Here is a 16,344-nt window from a genome sequence, read left to right as displayed (position 1 = left end):
GTGTAAATATTTTCTATCTCGTAGAGTCATGTACCAGGTATCCAGGGCACCCTTAGGCATGGCTCCTTGTGTGGTATTCAACCTAAACAGACATCCCTGGGAGCTGGCCTCCACTCCTCTGATCTGAGAAGCATCTGAAGGCTGGTCCTTAAATGGCCCTGGACCATCAGAAGAGGAACTGATGAGTCCTCATGACACAGGAAGGACCTTTGCAGACCCTGGCGCAGACAGTATACAGCGTTCATGTGAATGAAGGCTGGAGGCTCTGCGAGGTCTGACTTGACCACCACGTGACTTACCTAGTGTTGGGTGGCCTTGCTCAGGCAGAGAATGGACTGCCATTCCTGACTCAGTAAGCTTTCAGAAATTCAGTCATATAGTGACTTATCCTCATTCTGTCAGGAGACATGTAAGCAGCTATCACAGAGAATAACTGCATGTTTTTCTTCCTTAAATTTACACCACAGATGTTGGAATGCAAATAACAACAATGCCATACTTCTCTCTGCTCTCTGGTTCCTCTTGCCGATGACTGCTTTGCTTGGATAAGAGCCTGGGGACATGGAGGTGGGCACCCTCCTGCTATTTTAATATTTCACAATATTATTTAATATAGATTTGTAAACTATAATGAGAAGTATACCATTAACATAGTACACTGGGTCATTCCATTTAACAGAGAACACTTTAAGCTAAATTACTTCTTTGATAACCATCCTAAATATAGTAACTGCTAGAAACATTTTTGATAAATACTAAATAGAGACATCTGGCATCTTATATTTCTGTCCTTTGGATGTATTTTAGAAAGTGATCACATAAATCTGACAGAAAAAAAAATGTTTAAAAGTTGTATTCAAAGGATACATATTACATATTTGGCAACATGGTGGGCTAAACTTATACAAATAAAATTTTTCTCATTACCAACTCATAGGTAGACTGGACACATAATAAGTAGAAATTTCAAGTGCATGATAAAGTTAATAAATGAAAACATCAGAAATCTCTGGCTATCGGAGAAAAGAGTAATAAAACTAGAGCCCAGACTTAGCTGGCTCATGGATGTTTCCAACCGGGTGCAGGCCCTGAATGTTGAGGACAGTGACCATGTAGGAGTGAATACACGACCACAAGCTGTAAGAAGTGAATGATTTCATCCATAATCATTCTGTTTACTACAGCTCCCCCATATATGTTTCTTCTGGCCTCTCAGAACCTCCCCATCTCTTACCTTTTCCCTTGCAGGACTATTCAGTACTAGAGCCATTAGTGGTCTATATGTGGTGAGAGTGAGAGGCGAAGGCCCAATGGGGAGAACCAACGTCCAAATGAGATGAAGAGGGAATCTGCATGGGGTAGGAAATTGGTCCAGAGTGAGGTTCAGGGCCCAGGTGGAGTGAGGAGTGTCCCTATATAGTAGTGCAGAGCAGCTCAGGAGATTGAAACCAGAGTTGGGTAAGGAGCGCATCCAAGCAGGATGTCAGAGCCAGTGGGATGAGATGGGCCTGTGCATGGGACACAGGTCACATACAAGGGTGTAATGAAGTGAGTACAAATAACCACATTTCTTACTGTCAGAAAAAAAGGAATCACAAATATAAAAAAGGACAAAATTGTATTTAACTTTGTGCTGTTGGTATGGAATTGGATATCAGTGAGCTACTGGTTTTCAAACATAAACATAGAGATAGAATATGTCTTTTTATGTGATATTATTTACACATATCCTTAGCTCTCTCCCCTAAGAAGGCCTGAAACTGGTTTGAAAATAAAAGCTGCTTTCAGTGAGCATAGGTAGCTTCAGATCTTGGTTTTGAACATCTTTATCCACTTATGGGAAGAATCTGGGCTCCTAAAGAAATGTCTATTTCCAGGGCTGGGACAGGAAAATATAGATGTGTCTGAAACATTCTGTTGTCCTGGGAAAGAAAGAAGTGTTCAAGGAATAGAGGGGTCATATCAAAAAGAGAACAGGAGTCAGCTTCAAGGAGCTCCCAGTGCCAAATTATATGACACTAATAGATTGTAGCCTATTGAATAAAATAGGAAACCATAGTCCATTCTGATGAATGAATAAATTGAAAGCTTTAGTAAAGTATCCAGCTTCAAAAATTGTTCCCCCTAGTACTTATTAATTACAAAGTTTAAGAGAGTAACTTGAAAATGGGAATCCAAATATCATCTTAAGGGATGAAAGGAAACATTAGAATACCAAGATAAATTGAAGTCTGTGCACCACCTTATAGGAAGCAATGATGAGAACCCAGCATCACTTTTGTGATACTTTGCCAAAGATGTATAAACTGAATCAAATCATGAGGGAATGTCAGACAAAACCAAACTGAGTGACATTCTGCAAGATAATGCTTCTATAATCTCCTTAAGTGTTAAGGTCACAAAAGCCAAGGAAAGGCTAAGAAAGTGGTCTAGACAGAAGAAGGCAAGATAGCTAAATGCAACACATGAAACTTAATTGGAGTCTGAGCTTTATATTATAATAAGTATCAGTGTTAATGTCTTAATACTGATGGTAGTGTTGTGGTTATACTGGAGAATGTATTTGTTTGCAGAAAACATACACTAAAGTATTTGGAGTTCCAAGCTGGTAAATGATTCTCAAATGATTCAGGGGCAACATTATTTTTTTTAATTGCATTTGAAACTTTTGTGTAAGTTTGAGATTGTTTCAAAATTTTTAAATGACATTTAAAAAAAAATGTCAGTGTTGCATCTGTATAAATAGTGACACATGCAAAGCTATTTGTTTAGCCTAAAATGGTGAGATATGAAGAATAATAGAAGATAATTTAGAGCACATTTCTGCTAGGTGTGATTCTAATTACTTTTTACATATGTCAACTAATTAAATTTCACAGCACTGGGAACATTATAAAAAGCAGACCTGAGGCACATAAAGGTTACATAATTTGCCCAAAAGTACACCAAAAGTAAGTGGCAAATCTGGTGTTATGTTTATATAAAATATTTATGTCCTCTGTAACCATGTAGAAATATAATTGGTCAAGATAATTTTTCTCTGGGGTTTGCTTTAATACTGTCTTCATTTAAATAAAACTCTGTTGATCCCTATAAACTGCATCAAGCTTCATATGTGTGATATTTGTCCAGAATCAAGATGTGAGTCCTTCCAGTTAGAGTGACAGAAAACTCCCTACTCAAAGTCAGCCAGTTCACATAGCAGGAGCAGTCATTGAAGAGGTCATTTCAGCACAGCTAAGTCAGTAGAGCCCCCTTTCCCCTTTCTGCCTTCCATATGTATGTGTTATGATCACAACTGGCAGCAGTGGTAGAGTTTAGGCAGAAGATAAAACCTAAGAGGTGGTCTGTCAAGACAGTGGGTATTTTTTATGGGGAGAGACTCACAACTGGTATCGGCAACAGCATTAATTTAAAAAAAAAAATAGCTAAGCCCTCCAATAACACACTGAAGGAAAAAGAAAAAAGTCAGATTCACTCAGATGTGGAATATTCTAAAGTCACTCACATCTGGAATAAAGTCTCATTTACTTGTGCAGTTGAGGATACCTGCCTGCTACAGACACATTCTCAGGAAACAGTGCCTGTCAGTACAGAGCAAGCAACTTACCCTCTTCTACCCGCCTAACCCCCCTGCCCCTGCAAATTAATGACACTGAAGAAGAAAACTTGCTTAAATGCAAAGGAAACTTATACTGAGCTTTCATTCATAAACACTCTGGAAAACATTATCAACATTAAAAAATCCTAGCAAGAAAAAGGAAGATCAGGATGAACATGTTGATTACTATTTGCAGATTGCCATTTGAAAAGTGGACAGTGGATATGCATGGCCAATGAAAGAAGAGAAAAACTAAATTGCTAATAAACATATAAAAAGATGTTCAAAAAGGGGAACAAAAAGCTCATCCTTGGTATGCATGTGGTTCTGCATAATATGCAGGCATCCCCTAGAAGTGCATAGCTATAGCATTATAACCCCACCCCCAGTTTGCTCTGACCAACATCAATGAAAGGAAGGATGAAGGAAAGTCCTTTTAGGAGGCCCACTTCAAGCTGTGTACCTAAGAGTTCATTTTTCCTTGAAAAGGGAATAGCCAGGTATGGAGGTCTATGTCAATACATGAGCTGTAACTAGCAGTGTAAATAAGTAGAGATAGGATAAAAACTTTTGGAAAAATCTCTCTGTATAGGCACGTAGTGTGAACATATTGTATCCCTTGTGAGTGCTCACCAAATTATGACCTCCTTAGAGGAAGATTTTAACAATCAGATGGAAGATTACCCAGTCTAAGGATATCAGTCAGCATCTATTTCCAACCACTTAACTGTTCAGTGGCCTCATGAAGAAAGTGGCCATGGCAGCAGGTAGAGATGATACATGGGTGAAGCAATGTGATTTCTCCTGAGATTCGTCTGGCTACAGCCAACTGCTGAGTATTTAAGCTTCCAAAAGCACAGACCAACCATGAAATCCTGATGTGATTCCATTCTGAAAAAAAAAAGTCAGCTATTTGGTAACAGGTTGATTAAATCGGATTGCTTCCATCGTGAAAGGAGCAATGCTTGGTTCTTACTGAAACTATGTCAACACATTTGCCTCATCCACCATCATAGACATTTTCATGGCCTCATTTCTTTTTTTTTTTTTTTCATTTTATTAGTTGAAGGCTAATTGCTTTACAATATTGTAGTGGTTTTTGCCATACATTGACATGAATCAGCCATGGATTTACATGTGTTCCCCATCCTGATCCCTCGTCCCACCTCCCTCTCCACCTGATCCCTCTGGGTCTTCCCAGTGCACCAGCCCCGAGCACTTGTCTCATGTATTCAACCTGGGCTGGTGATCTGTTTCACCCTTGATAATACACACGTTTCGATGCTGTTCTCTCGAAACATCCCCCCCTCACTGTCTCCCACAGAGTCCAAAAGTCTGTTCTATACATCTGTGTCTCTTTTTCTGTTTTGCATATAGGGTTATCATTACCATCTTTCTAAATTCCATATATATGTGTTAGTATACTGTATTGGTCTTTATCTTTCTGGCTTACTTCACTCTGTATAATGGGCTCCAGTTTCACCCATCTCATTAGAACTGATTCAAATGAATTCTTTTTAATGGCTGAGTAATATTCCATGGTGTATATGTACCACAGCTTCCTTATCCATTCGTCTACTGATGGGCATCTAGGTTGCTTCCATGTCCTGGCTATTATAAACAGTGCTGCGATGAACATTGGGGTGCACGTGTCTCTACATGGCCTCATTTCTGACCAAGGAGATGACCCTCCTCTCATCTATCATATGTTAATGGTAGTTAAGTTTATATCTCTGTGAACTGAAAAAAAAAAAAAGCACAATGTAAATGTTAGGAGTTATGTTTTATTTAGCAAGAATTTTTAGAACGTTAAGCCCATGAGGCAGCATCTCAAGTAACCCTGATAGAACTGCTCCAAGGAGAAGAGAGGGGAACTAGGATCTCTAGGAGTTTTGCAGCAAAGGGCAGATAGTAGAAGCATAAAAAGATTGCTGTTAATTAAAGAAAACTAAATAGCCCAAGTTAAGAAATTTAGTGCTTTTCTGGGTTTGGGAGGATGCAAGGGTTTGGGCTCACTGAAATCGTTCCTTTGATGTGCACTTCAGCTATCTGGGGCCAGTATCCTGAGCTTCCCTGGGGCTCACCTTAGGGAGTGGCTGCAGTGTGGTGGCTGCTGCATGGCCGGTGTTCTTTCCTTCCTGAGTTCCTTCGGGGCTCCCCAGCGCGCCCTTGGCAATGGCTGCAATCGCAGGCTCTGACAGCCTTTGCTTACCGTACAGGAGAAAACAGGCCACTTCTCGCCTCCGTATTAAGTTAGAGAATATCAAAGTGAGTTCAGCTAAAGAATAAACACTAACCAAAAATAGTGGAACATTGTATCCTTTGTGGGGAGAGAGTTAGCGTGTTTCACTTATACATGAGATAACATCAGTTCAGTCGCTCAGTCCTGTCCGACTCTTTGTAACCCCATGAATTACAGCACGCCAGGCCTCCCTGTCCATCACCAGCTCCCAGAGTTTACTCAAACTCATGCCCATCAAGTTGGTGATGCCATTCAGCCATCTCATCCTCTGTCGTCCCCTTCTCTTCCTGCCCCCAATCCCTCCCAGCATCAGGGTCTTTTCCAATGAGTCAACTCTTCGCATGAGGTGGCCAAAGTTTGGAGTTTCAGCTTCAGCATCAATCCTTCCAATGAACACCCAGGACTTATCTCCTTCAGGATGGACTGCTTGGATCTCCTTGCCAGTCCAAGGGACTCTCAAGAATTTTCTCCAACACCATAGTTCAAAAGCATCAATTTTTTGGTGCTCAGCTTTCTTCACAGTCCAACTCTCACATCCATACATGACCACTGGAAAAACCATAGCCTTGACCAGACAGACCTTTGTTGGCAAAGTAATGTCTCTGCTTTATAAAATGCTGTCTAGGTTGGTCATAACTTTCCTTCCAAGGAGTAAGCATATTTTAATTTCATGGCTGCAGTCACCATCTACAGTGATTTTGGAGCCCAAAAAATATAAAGTCTGACACGGTTTCCACTGTCTCCCCATCTAGTTCCCATGAGGTGATGGGACCAGATGCCCTGATCTTAGTTTTCTGAATGTTGAGCTTTAAGCCAACTTTTTCACTCTCCTCTTTCACTTTCATCAAGAGGCTTTTTAGTTCCTCTTCACTCTCTGCCATAAGGGTGGTGTCATCTGCATATCTGAGGTTATTGATATTTCTCCCAGCAATCTTGATTCCAGCTTGTGTTTCTTCCAGCCCAGGGTTTCTCATGATGTACTCTGCATATAAGTTAAATAAGCAGGGTGACAATATACAGCCTTGACGTACTCCTTTTCTTATTTGGAACCAGTCTGTTGTTCCATGCCCAGTTCTAACTGTTGCTTCCTGACCTGCATACAGGTTTCTCAAGAGGCAGGTCAGGTGGTCTGGTATTCTCATCTCTTGAAGAATTTTCCACAGTTTATTGTGATCCACACAGTCGAAGGCTTTGGTGTAGTCAATAAAGCAGAAATAGATGTTTTTCTGGAACTCTCATGCTCTTTTGATGATCCAGCAGATATTGGCAATTTGATCTCTGGTTCCTCTGCCTTTTCTAAAACCAGCTTGAACATCTAGGAAGTTCACGGTTCACATATTGCTGAAGCCTGGCTTGGAGAATTTTGAGGCAACATAGAAATGTGTAAACTTGACTAAGTTAAACTGCATTTATCAGCATTCAGTTCCTGGAATATTCCCACATAGAGTGGTCACAACAGACATCTGTATGAGGTCTAGAGGGCAGAAGGAAGGGACAGCCATGTTTACTGTCTGAAGGTCCCAGTCCTTCAGGCCTTGTTTGGAGCCCACGTCAGTTTCCACTGGTCGAGTGCCTCACTTTGTTGGCGTGGACAGCAGCAGAGCTCAAAGCTCCTTCGGCTGCAGCCAAGTCATTCTTTCCATTTCTCAGAGTTTTGGGTCAGCCTCCAGTGTGGCTCCTCAGCAAAACAGTAGCTTCTCAGCTGTTTCCGTGGAAATGGGGTTGGAGACTCTGAGGTGAAGAGAGGCCAGCCACAGTTCTGCTGGTGGTGGATGCAGGTTTCATCCAGCTTGTTCCTCCTTGTTGCTAATTGTTGCCGCTCCACTTCCCTTGTTTCTTCCCAGTATCCTGCCATGTGTCCTCAGCTCAGGACCAGACGGAAGAAACAGCCACATAAAGGCTATTTTTTTTACCAGTCCTTGCAATTTCTTAAAATCAAATCCCTATAATGACTCTTTATTCAATATTTTTCCCAGTACTTTGACTTCAACAGAACCCTCGCTGATAGAAGAGACTATTTTGCTACTTATTGACCTGTTAAAAAGAAAAATGTTTTGACGTCTGAAATTACTAAATCTTGTCTCCTTGGGTAGAAGAGAGAATGTGAGACAGTAATAGGCAAAGCTTTACATCTTTAAGTGTGATTTAGGAGGAAATATTCGTTCATTTAAGAGTTTTATCCCAGGTTCCTGAGAGGGTAAAGACTGAGACATAGAGTGAAGCGATGATCTGTTATCTGGGACGCCTTAAGGAAGGGAAAAAGAGAAGTGCAGCAGGAAGCATGAGAAGCCACATAAAGTGAAACATTACAGCGCAGCCTCACAAGACGAGGAAACTAATAAGTCATGTGGTAGATGCGCTAACACACAGACTTCTCTGGAGAGGCTGCACGGACATGCCTCGAGTCCCCTGTGGGAAACCGGGTGGAGGGCGCTGGACCTGCAGGAGCCTCCCGTCTCCTCCTTCCCAGCAATCAACATTGGACACAGAGACTGCTCCCGCCCCCACACTCTCAGGTTTCGTGACTGGCCCCTTTCAGCAATTGCTCCAGTTGCCTGACCCCATACTAGATGTGATAGTGGCTGGAGAATCCAGAAATTCCCTGTGTGCTGCTGCATTGCGGAAGACAAGGGTGAGGAAGCAGCACTCCCCAGGCGTATGGCTAAGTTGCATCTTCAGAAGGAAAAGGGCATCTTTTTCTCTCAGAAAAGGAGAATCCAAGGGGGCCGGTAAGCCTTGTTTCTGATAAAGTAAGTAAGTCAAAGAAAGATGGTTAAGGCCGGTGCTTCTGAGGAACACCCATGGGCAAGTCCAGTGAGAAGATCACCTGACCTTGCAGGCAGAGTTGGAAGGGGAAGCTAATTAAATGTCCGAGTATGTCATTCTTGATGAAAAATTCTAAAACATGCCTATAAAAGTCTGAATCAAGGCCAGGATGACACCAGGAGGTGGTTTAGTCACTAAGTCATGTCTGACTCTCGTGACCCCATGGACTATATCTCACCAAGCTTCTCTGTCCATGGGATTTTCCAGGCAAGAATACTGGAGTGGAATGCCATTTCCTTTTCCAGGGGATCTTCTTGACCCAGGGATCAAACCTGGGTCTCCTGCATTACAGGCAGATTCTATACCGACTGAGCCACCAGGGAAGCCAGACACTAAGATAACATAGTATTTCTAACTAGTTGATGTATTTATAAAAGGGGAAAATGTTATCAGTACAGTAATCAGAAATGATAGTGTCGTTGTTTGTAGATAATATAATTGTATCTTGGGAAATACAGAACTACTTGTACTATTACAAAAAGTTTCAGGGAGATGGATAGATAATTAATACATTTTTAGCTTTTATTGTGAGAACATTTATGATCTACTCTTTTGCAACTTTCAAGAATACAGTACATTATCGTTAACTGTAATCATCACACAGGGTTTTTTAGGTATAACTGAAATCAAAATTATGTTAGTTTCAAGGATACAGCATAATGATTCTATATTTGTATATATTTCAAAATGATAACCACAGTAATTCTAGTTAACAGCCATCAGCATATATAGTTACAGAATTTTTTTCTTGTGATGAGAACTGTCAAGGTTTATCTCAGCAAATTTCAAATATGCAAGAGTATTATTAACTATAGTCATCATGCTGTGAGTTATATCCCATGATTTATTTCATAACTGGAAGTTTGTGTCTTTTGACCCCCTTCAACCATTTCTCCCACCTCACGTCTTGCCTCTGGTCTGTTGCCAGACTTGGCCACCAGTCAGTTCTATGAATCTATGAGCTTGGTTTGTTATTGTTGTTCTCTGGTTTTTGATCTTACCTATATGTAAGTTCATAATGTATTTCTTTCTGTCTGACTTATTTCGCTTAGACTGAGTCTCTCAGGGTTCATCCATATTGTCACAGTGGCAAGATTTCATTGTTTTATGATGTAATGATATTTGTTGTGTATATATACACACACACACACACACAACTTCTCTTTTATCCATTCACCTGTTGATCGACACATTGTTTCCATTAACTTGGCTATTGAGAATAATGCTGCAATAAATATGGAGAGTGCATATATATATTTTCAAGTTAGCTTTTTTTGGTTTGTTTTCTTCAAAATACCCAGGAATGAAATTTCTAGCTCATTTGGTAAATTCTGTCTTTAATATTTTGAGAATCCTGTTTTCCATAGTGGCTGCACCAGTGTATATTCCCAAAAGCAGTACACAAGTTTTCTATTGTCTCACATATTTCTCAACACTGTTGGTTCTTGCCCTTTGGATAATAGCCATTCAAATGGGTGTGAGGTGGATATGTTATTGTAATTTTCATTTGAGTTTCCCTGATAATGGGTGATATTGAGCGTCTTTTCATCTTTCTATATACCTATGACCATTTTCTTTGGAAAAATGTCTTTTCAAGTCCTCTGCCCATTTTTAACTCAGATGTTTATTTTGCTATTGAGTTATATAAGTTTTTATACATTTTTGCATAATAATCACCTATGAGATATATGGGCTTCCTTGGTGGCTCAGCAGTAAAGAATCTACCTGCAGTGAAGAAGAAATGGGTTTGATCCCTGGGTAAGGAAGATCCCCTGGAGAAGGAAGTGGCAACATACTCCAGTATTCTTGCTTAGGAAATCCTATGGACACAGGAGCTTGGTAGCCTATAGTTTATGGGGTCACAAGAGTCAGACATGACTTAGCGACTAAACCATCACCACCATCAGGCATATGATTTGAAAATATTTTGTCCCATTCTGTTGGTTGCCTTTTCATTTTGTTGATTATTTCTTTTGCTGTTCAAAGGATTTTTATTTTTATATAGCCTCATCTGTTTGTTTTTGCTTTAGTTGCCTTTGCTTTTGGTGTCAAACCCCAAAATTAATTATCGACACCAGCATCAAGCTGCTTACCACCTATGTTTTCTTTTAGGAGTTTTATAGTTTACATGTGAGTCTATAATCCATTTGGAGTTAATTTTGTGTATGGTGTAAGACAGTATTTCATTTTTATTATTTTTCATACAACTGTCTGATTTTCCCAATGCCATATGTTGACGAGATTATCCTTTTTCCATTGTATATTCTTTGCTCCTTTGTCACAAATTGATTAACCGTGCAAGCGTTGGTTTATTTGTGAGTTCTCTATTCTGTTCCATTGATCTTTGTGTCTGTGTTTATGCCAATACCATACCCCTTTGATTACTATAGCTTAAATCAGGGACATGATGCCTCTAGCTTTGTTCTTTTTTCTCAATTGTTTTGATTATTTGGGGGTTTTGTGGTTTCATACAAATTTTAGCATTATTTCTATGAAAAATGGTGTTGGAATTTTGATAAATTGTTTTTAATCTGTATATTGCTTAGAGTATGGACATTTAATAATAATTCACCCAATCCATAAGCATGGAATATCATTCCACTTTTTTGTATCTTCTTCAACTTCTTTCATTGTTATCTTAGTTTTAGTGTAAGCTTTTCAATTCCTGCTTTGGTTAAATTTATTCCTACTTTGTTTTTTCTCTTTGATGCTACTGTAAGTGGAATTGTTTTCTTAATTTTTCTTTATGATTGATTGTTATTAGTGTATAGAAATGTTTCAGGTCAGTTCAGTTGCTCAGTCATGTCCGACTCTTTGTGACCCCATGGACTGCAGCACTCCAGGCCTCCCTGTCCATCACCAACTCCTGGAATTTATTCAGACTCATGTCCATTGAGTCAGTGATGCCATCCAACCATCTCATCCTCTGTTGTCCCCTTCTCCCTCTGCCTTCAATCTTTCCTAGTAACAGATTTCTATATATTGATTTTATATTCTAAAACTTAAATCATTTATTTTAACAACTTTTTGATGGAGTCTTTAGAGTTTTCTGTGTCTAATATGTCATCTGCAAACAATGACAGTTTTACTTCTTCCTTTCCAATTTGGATGCCTTTTGTTTTTTCTTACCTAATTGCTGTAAGTCTTCTAAATCTATGTTGAATAAAAGTGGCAAGAGTGAGCATCCTTGTCTTGTTCCTGATCTTAGACAAGACACTTTCAACTTTTCACTACTGAGTATAATATATGCTGTGGGCTTGTCATATGTGGGCTTTATTATGTTGAGGTATGTTCCCTATGTACTCACTTTGTTGAGAGTTTTTACCCTAAACAGATCTTGAATTTTGTCAAACGCCTTTTCTGCATCTATTGAGATGATCGTGACTTTTATCATTTGTTTTGTTAATGTGTTGTATCACATTGATTGATTTGCAGATGTCAAACCTCTTTTGCATCTCTGGAACTCGAATAAGTTCAACTTAGGATGTACTGCTGAATTTGGTTTGCTAATATTTGTTGAGAATTTTGACATCTATGTGCATCAGCACTGTTGGCCTATAATATTTAAAATTTTTGTTTCCTTGTGACATTCTTGTCTGGCTTTGGTGTCAGGGCAATGTTGGCTTTATAAAATGAGTCTAGAAGTGTTCCTTCTTCTATTTTCTGGAAGAGTCTGAAAAGAACTGATATTAATTCTTTGAATATTTGGTAGAATTCATCAGTGAAGCTATCTGGTCCTGAATTTTTGTTTGTTGAGAGGTTTCTGGTTGCTGAGTTAACCACCTTACTAAAAAATCAACCTGTTCAAATTTTCTAGTCCTTCACGATTCAGTCTTGGGAGGTTTATGTTTCTTGTAATTTATCCATATGTTTTATGTTGTCCAATTTGTTGGCATATAATTATTCATACTAATCTCTTCTGATCCTTTTTATTTCTATGGCATCAGTTATAATGGGTTTTCTATCATTTTTTATTTTGTTATTTGACTCCTCTTTTTTTCTTGGTGAATCCAGCTAAAGGGTTTGCAGTTTTGTTTATCTTTTCAGAGAACAGGCTGTTAGTTTCATTGATCTTTTCTGTTATTCTTTTAGTCTCATTTTATTTGTTTCTGCTCCGATCTTTGTTATTCCCTTTTTCCTGCTAACTTTGGCTTCATTTGTTCCTTTTCTAGTTCATTGAGGTATAAAGTTAGGTTGTTTATTTGAGATCTTTCTTGTTTCTTGATGTAGGTATTTATCACTATGAATTTTTTTCTTCTAACTGCTTTTGCAACATATTAGCTTTTATCTATACAAAGAGCCATATTATATAGGTTGGAACCATGATGTGAAATGAGCAAGGGCTCTATAAAGAAAACCTTAAAATTGCTTCAGTTAAGAAAATAAACATGCAGACAGAGTAGTATTACATAATCTTGAATATGAAGAATCAATATCACAGTGTTATCAACTGTTACTAAGATAAACGTATCACAATCCTAATAAAAATAAAGATGAGATGTTTTTATTAAACAAGATAGATTCATTCTAAAGTGTCTTCATGTGGAAAAATAAATAAGCAAGAATAGCCAGAGAAAGATAGGCAGATGGATTCTTAACCACTGGACCATCAGGGAAGGCCTACAAATCAGCTTTGAAAAGATTTGTAATTCAATAAACAATGTTAGAGAAAGTTTATTGAAACTTTATTAATTGAGTTTATAGGGTAACTCAATACCCCACATAAAATAATTACCATTTGGATCACAAATTTAAATGCAAAAAAAAAAAAAGGAAACTACTAGGACTTCCCAGGTGGTGCTAGAGGTAAAGAACCTGCCTGCCAATGCAGGAGACATAAGAGGCACAGGTTTGATCCTGGAGTCAGGAAGATCCCTTGGAAGAGGGCATGGCAACCCACTCCAGCATTCTTGCCTAGAGAATCCCACAGACAGAGGAGCCTGGAGGGCTACAGTCCATAGGGTTGCAAAGAGTCAAACATGATTGAAGAGACCTAACAAGCATGCACATTCAACTTTGTTATATCCAATCTTATGAGCCTTTAAAATAGTGTCTTGGGCTTCCCTGGTGGTTCAGATGGTAAAGAATCTGCCTGCAGTGCAGGAGACCCATGTTTGATCCCTAAGTCAGGAAAATCCTCTGGAGAAGAGGATGGCTACCCTCTCCAGTATTTTTGCCTGGAGAATTCCATGGACAGAGAAGCCTGGTGGGCTCTAGTCCATGGGGTAGCAAAGAGTCAGACACGACTGAGCAAGTAAGGTTCTACAAGGTAGTAGAACCTGTAGTATTCTTGATCATCACAGATTGGAGAAGTCCATCTGTAATGGAAAGGTGACATAGAAACATGAAGGCCACTGCGCTGCTTCAGGATGGGATGAACTCAATGTAATTTGTGCTCCAGGGCTGCTTTGGAATCAGACTGAAGCTCGACTCCAGTCTCAACCATTCTGTCCTACTTCTCTCATTGTTCTTTTCCTGAAATAACTTCCTAATAAATCACATGAACAAGAATGTCTGTCTCGGGATCTCCTTCCAGAGAATCAGATCTAAAACACTGATGAATACTTTGTCTATTAGGAAATTTAGTTTGAAACAAATGTTAAATTAAAACCTATATTCCGAGCCCTGGCTATTGGTTAGTTTTACTGCTGAGCTCATAATGCTTTATTTGTTTTATTCTTTGAGATCCAATGTAAGCCTCATGAATTCCCTGATAAAAACAAGCCTGTTAATTTTGAAACAGGCCTCAAGCACAGTCAGGTTCTGGTCCACAAGGCTTTATTAATGTGATTAGCCTCTACCATATGAGAAGAAACTTCAGAGTTGTAGGAATTCCTTCCCTTGGTATCAAGAGTGAGAGACTGATGAGAGGGGAATGAATGATTCCATTATTCTATTTGTCCTAATGCCTGATAGTTGAGACCATGGAGTAGTGAGTTTGAAGACTAAATCTGGAGACTTTTCCACTCTGTAAGACTGCAACTACTAGACCACATGATCTCTTTCGTGTTCCCCTTCTGCTCCCCAGCCCCTACTTTCTCAGCAAAATTATCATGTGAAACTTTTGACAGAGAGGATTACGTTTGCATGTGGGGCTTCACTAGATTTAAAGCCAGCATGCCAGCCCATAGTTTGTCAAAAATTTGACTGATTTCACCTCATCCCACCAAAAACTGACCATTCATAGCAATTTCACTTCTCTGCCTATTTAACCTTAACCTCAGCAGCTAGCCCCAAGTAGGAAAAGTGAAATCACTCAGTTGTCTCCCAACTTTTTGTGACCTCATGGAATGTAGCGTACCAGGCTCCTCTGTCCATGGGATTTTCCAGGCAAGAGTACTAGAGTGGGTTGCCATCTCCTTCTCCAGGGGATCCGCTCAACCCAGGGATCGAACCCAGGTCTCCCACATTGCAAGCAGACCCTTTACTCTCTGAGCCGCCAGGGAAGCCCAAATAGGAAAAACATCCTCCAATCCCTTGACCCTTGGAAGGGTTATTTTGGTGTTCTTTCTCTGTATAGCTCTTCAGTGATTTTAAAGAGGTTATATATTAGTTTTACAGACCATTTCTAGCAGACTAAAATTTGTTCATGTCTTTTTTTTCTTTCTAATAAGGAACCCCACTTCTTCTGAAATTATTTCTAACATTATTCTGGAAGTTCTTGTTGTTCAGTCACTAAGTTGTGTTTGCCTCTTTGTGACCCGATGAACTGCAGCACACCAGGCTTCCCTGTCCTTCACCATCTCCTGGAGTTTGCTTAAGATCATGTCCATTGAGTTGGTGATGCCATCGAACCATCTTATCCTCTGTCACCTCTTCTCTTCCTGCCCTCAATCTTTCCCAGCATCAGGGTCTTTTCCAATGGGTTGACTCTTTGCATCAGATGGCCAGTGTATTGGAGTTTCAGCTTCAGCATTCGTCCTTCTAGTGAATATTCAGGGTCAATTTTATATAGGATTGACTGGTTTGATCTCCTTATTGTCCAAGGGACTCTCAGGAGTCTTCTTCAGCACCCCAGTTTGAAAGCATCAATTCTTGAGCATTCAGCCTTCCTGATGATCCAACTCTCACATCCATACATAACTACTGGAAAAACCATAGCTTTCACAATATAGACCTTTGTTGGTAGTGTGATATCTTTGTTTTCTGAAATGCTATCTAGGTTTGTCATAGCTTTTCTTCCAAAGAGCAAGCTGTAAGTTCTTACAATGCAATAAAATATAAAACAAAAATAAGAAACATTGTAATGGAAAAGATGAAGCAAATTATTATTTGCATATCATCTGACTATGTCAGAAAATAAGAAAGTCACTTAAAATTGAAATTAATTGAACTTAAAACTAGTTGGAAGATACATATAAATAGTTTTCCCATAGAACACAAATAACATGGAAGACAATGTAATATAGTAAAAAGCTTATCAAAAACAACTGCTGCCACAAGAAAGTATCTAAGAATAAACTTTAGAAAAACAGGATATTTGTGAAGCAAATCTTGCATTTAATGTTAGAGATTTGAATAAATGAAAAAGCTTACCTCCTCCCTAGGTAGGAAAACTGAATATTGTTTTTAAAATTACATTTTTTGAGAATTATTCTATAGGTTTAATGCAGTTTCAACAAAAACTGAGGGTGCCTATAGTTTTAAATTCGGATTGCAAGGAAGGTCTTACTGA

The 16,344-nt window shown here is 39.2% G+C and overlaps 1 long non-coding RNA gene across 5 annotated transcripts in view; it reads left to right on the top strand.

The window, feature by feature from the left end:
* Nucleotides 1-16,344, top strand: part of LOC110145537 (uncharacterized) — a 143,850-nt gene that overhangs the window by 29,675 nt on the left and 97,831 nt on the right. For 4 of the 5 annotated variants that reach the window (XR_011486982.1, XR_011486983.1, XR_011486984.1 and 1 more), the window contains exon 3: nucleotides 468-567. This is a non-coding gene — a long non-coding RNA (uncharacterized lncRNA). Of the gene's footprint in view, nucleotides 1-467; nucleotides 568-2,879; nucleotides 2,965-16,344 lie in introns of those variants that run through there. The other variant, XR_002316246.2, reaches the window with a different exon arrangement.

The sequence above is a fragment of the Odocoileus virginianus genome, chromosome 3 (assembly GCF_023699985.2).
Source record: "Odocoileus virginianus isolate 20LAN1187 ecotype Illinois chromosome 3, Ovbor_1.2, whole genome shotgun sequence".
NCBI classification, from domain to species: domain Eukaryota; kingdom Metazoa; phylum Chordata; class Mammalia; order Artiodactyla; family Cervidae; genus Odocoileus; species Odocoileus virginianus.
Note: the sequence above shows the minus strand (reverse complement) of the source record. Positions and strands in the feature narration are given on the sequence as shown.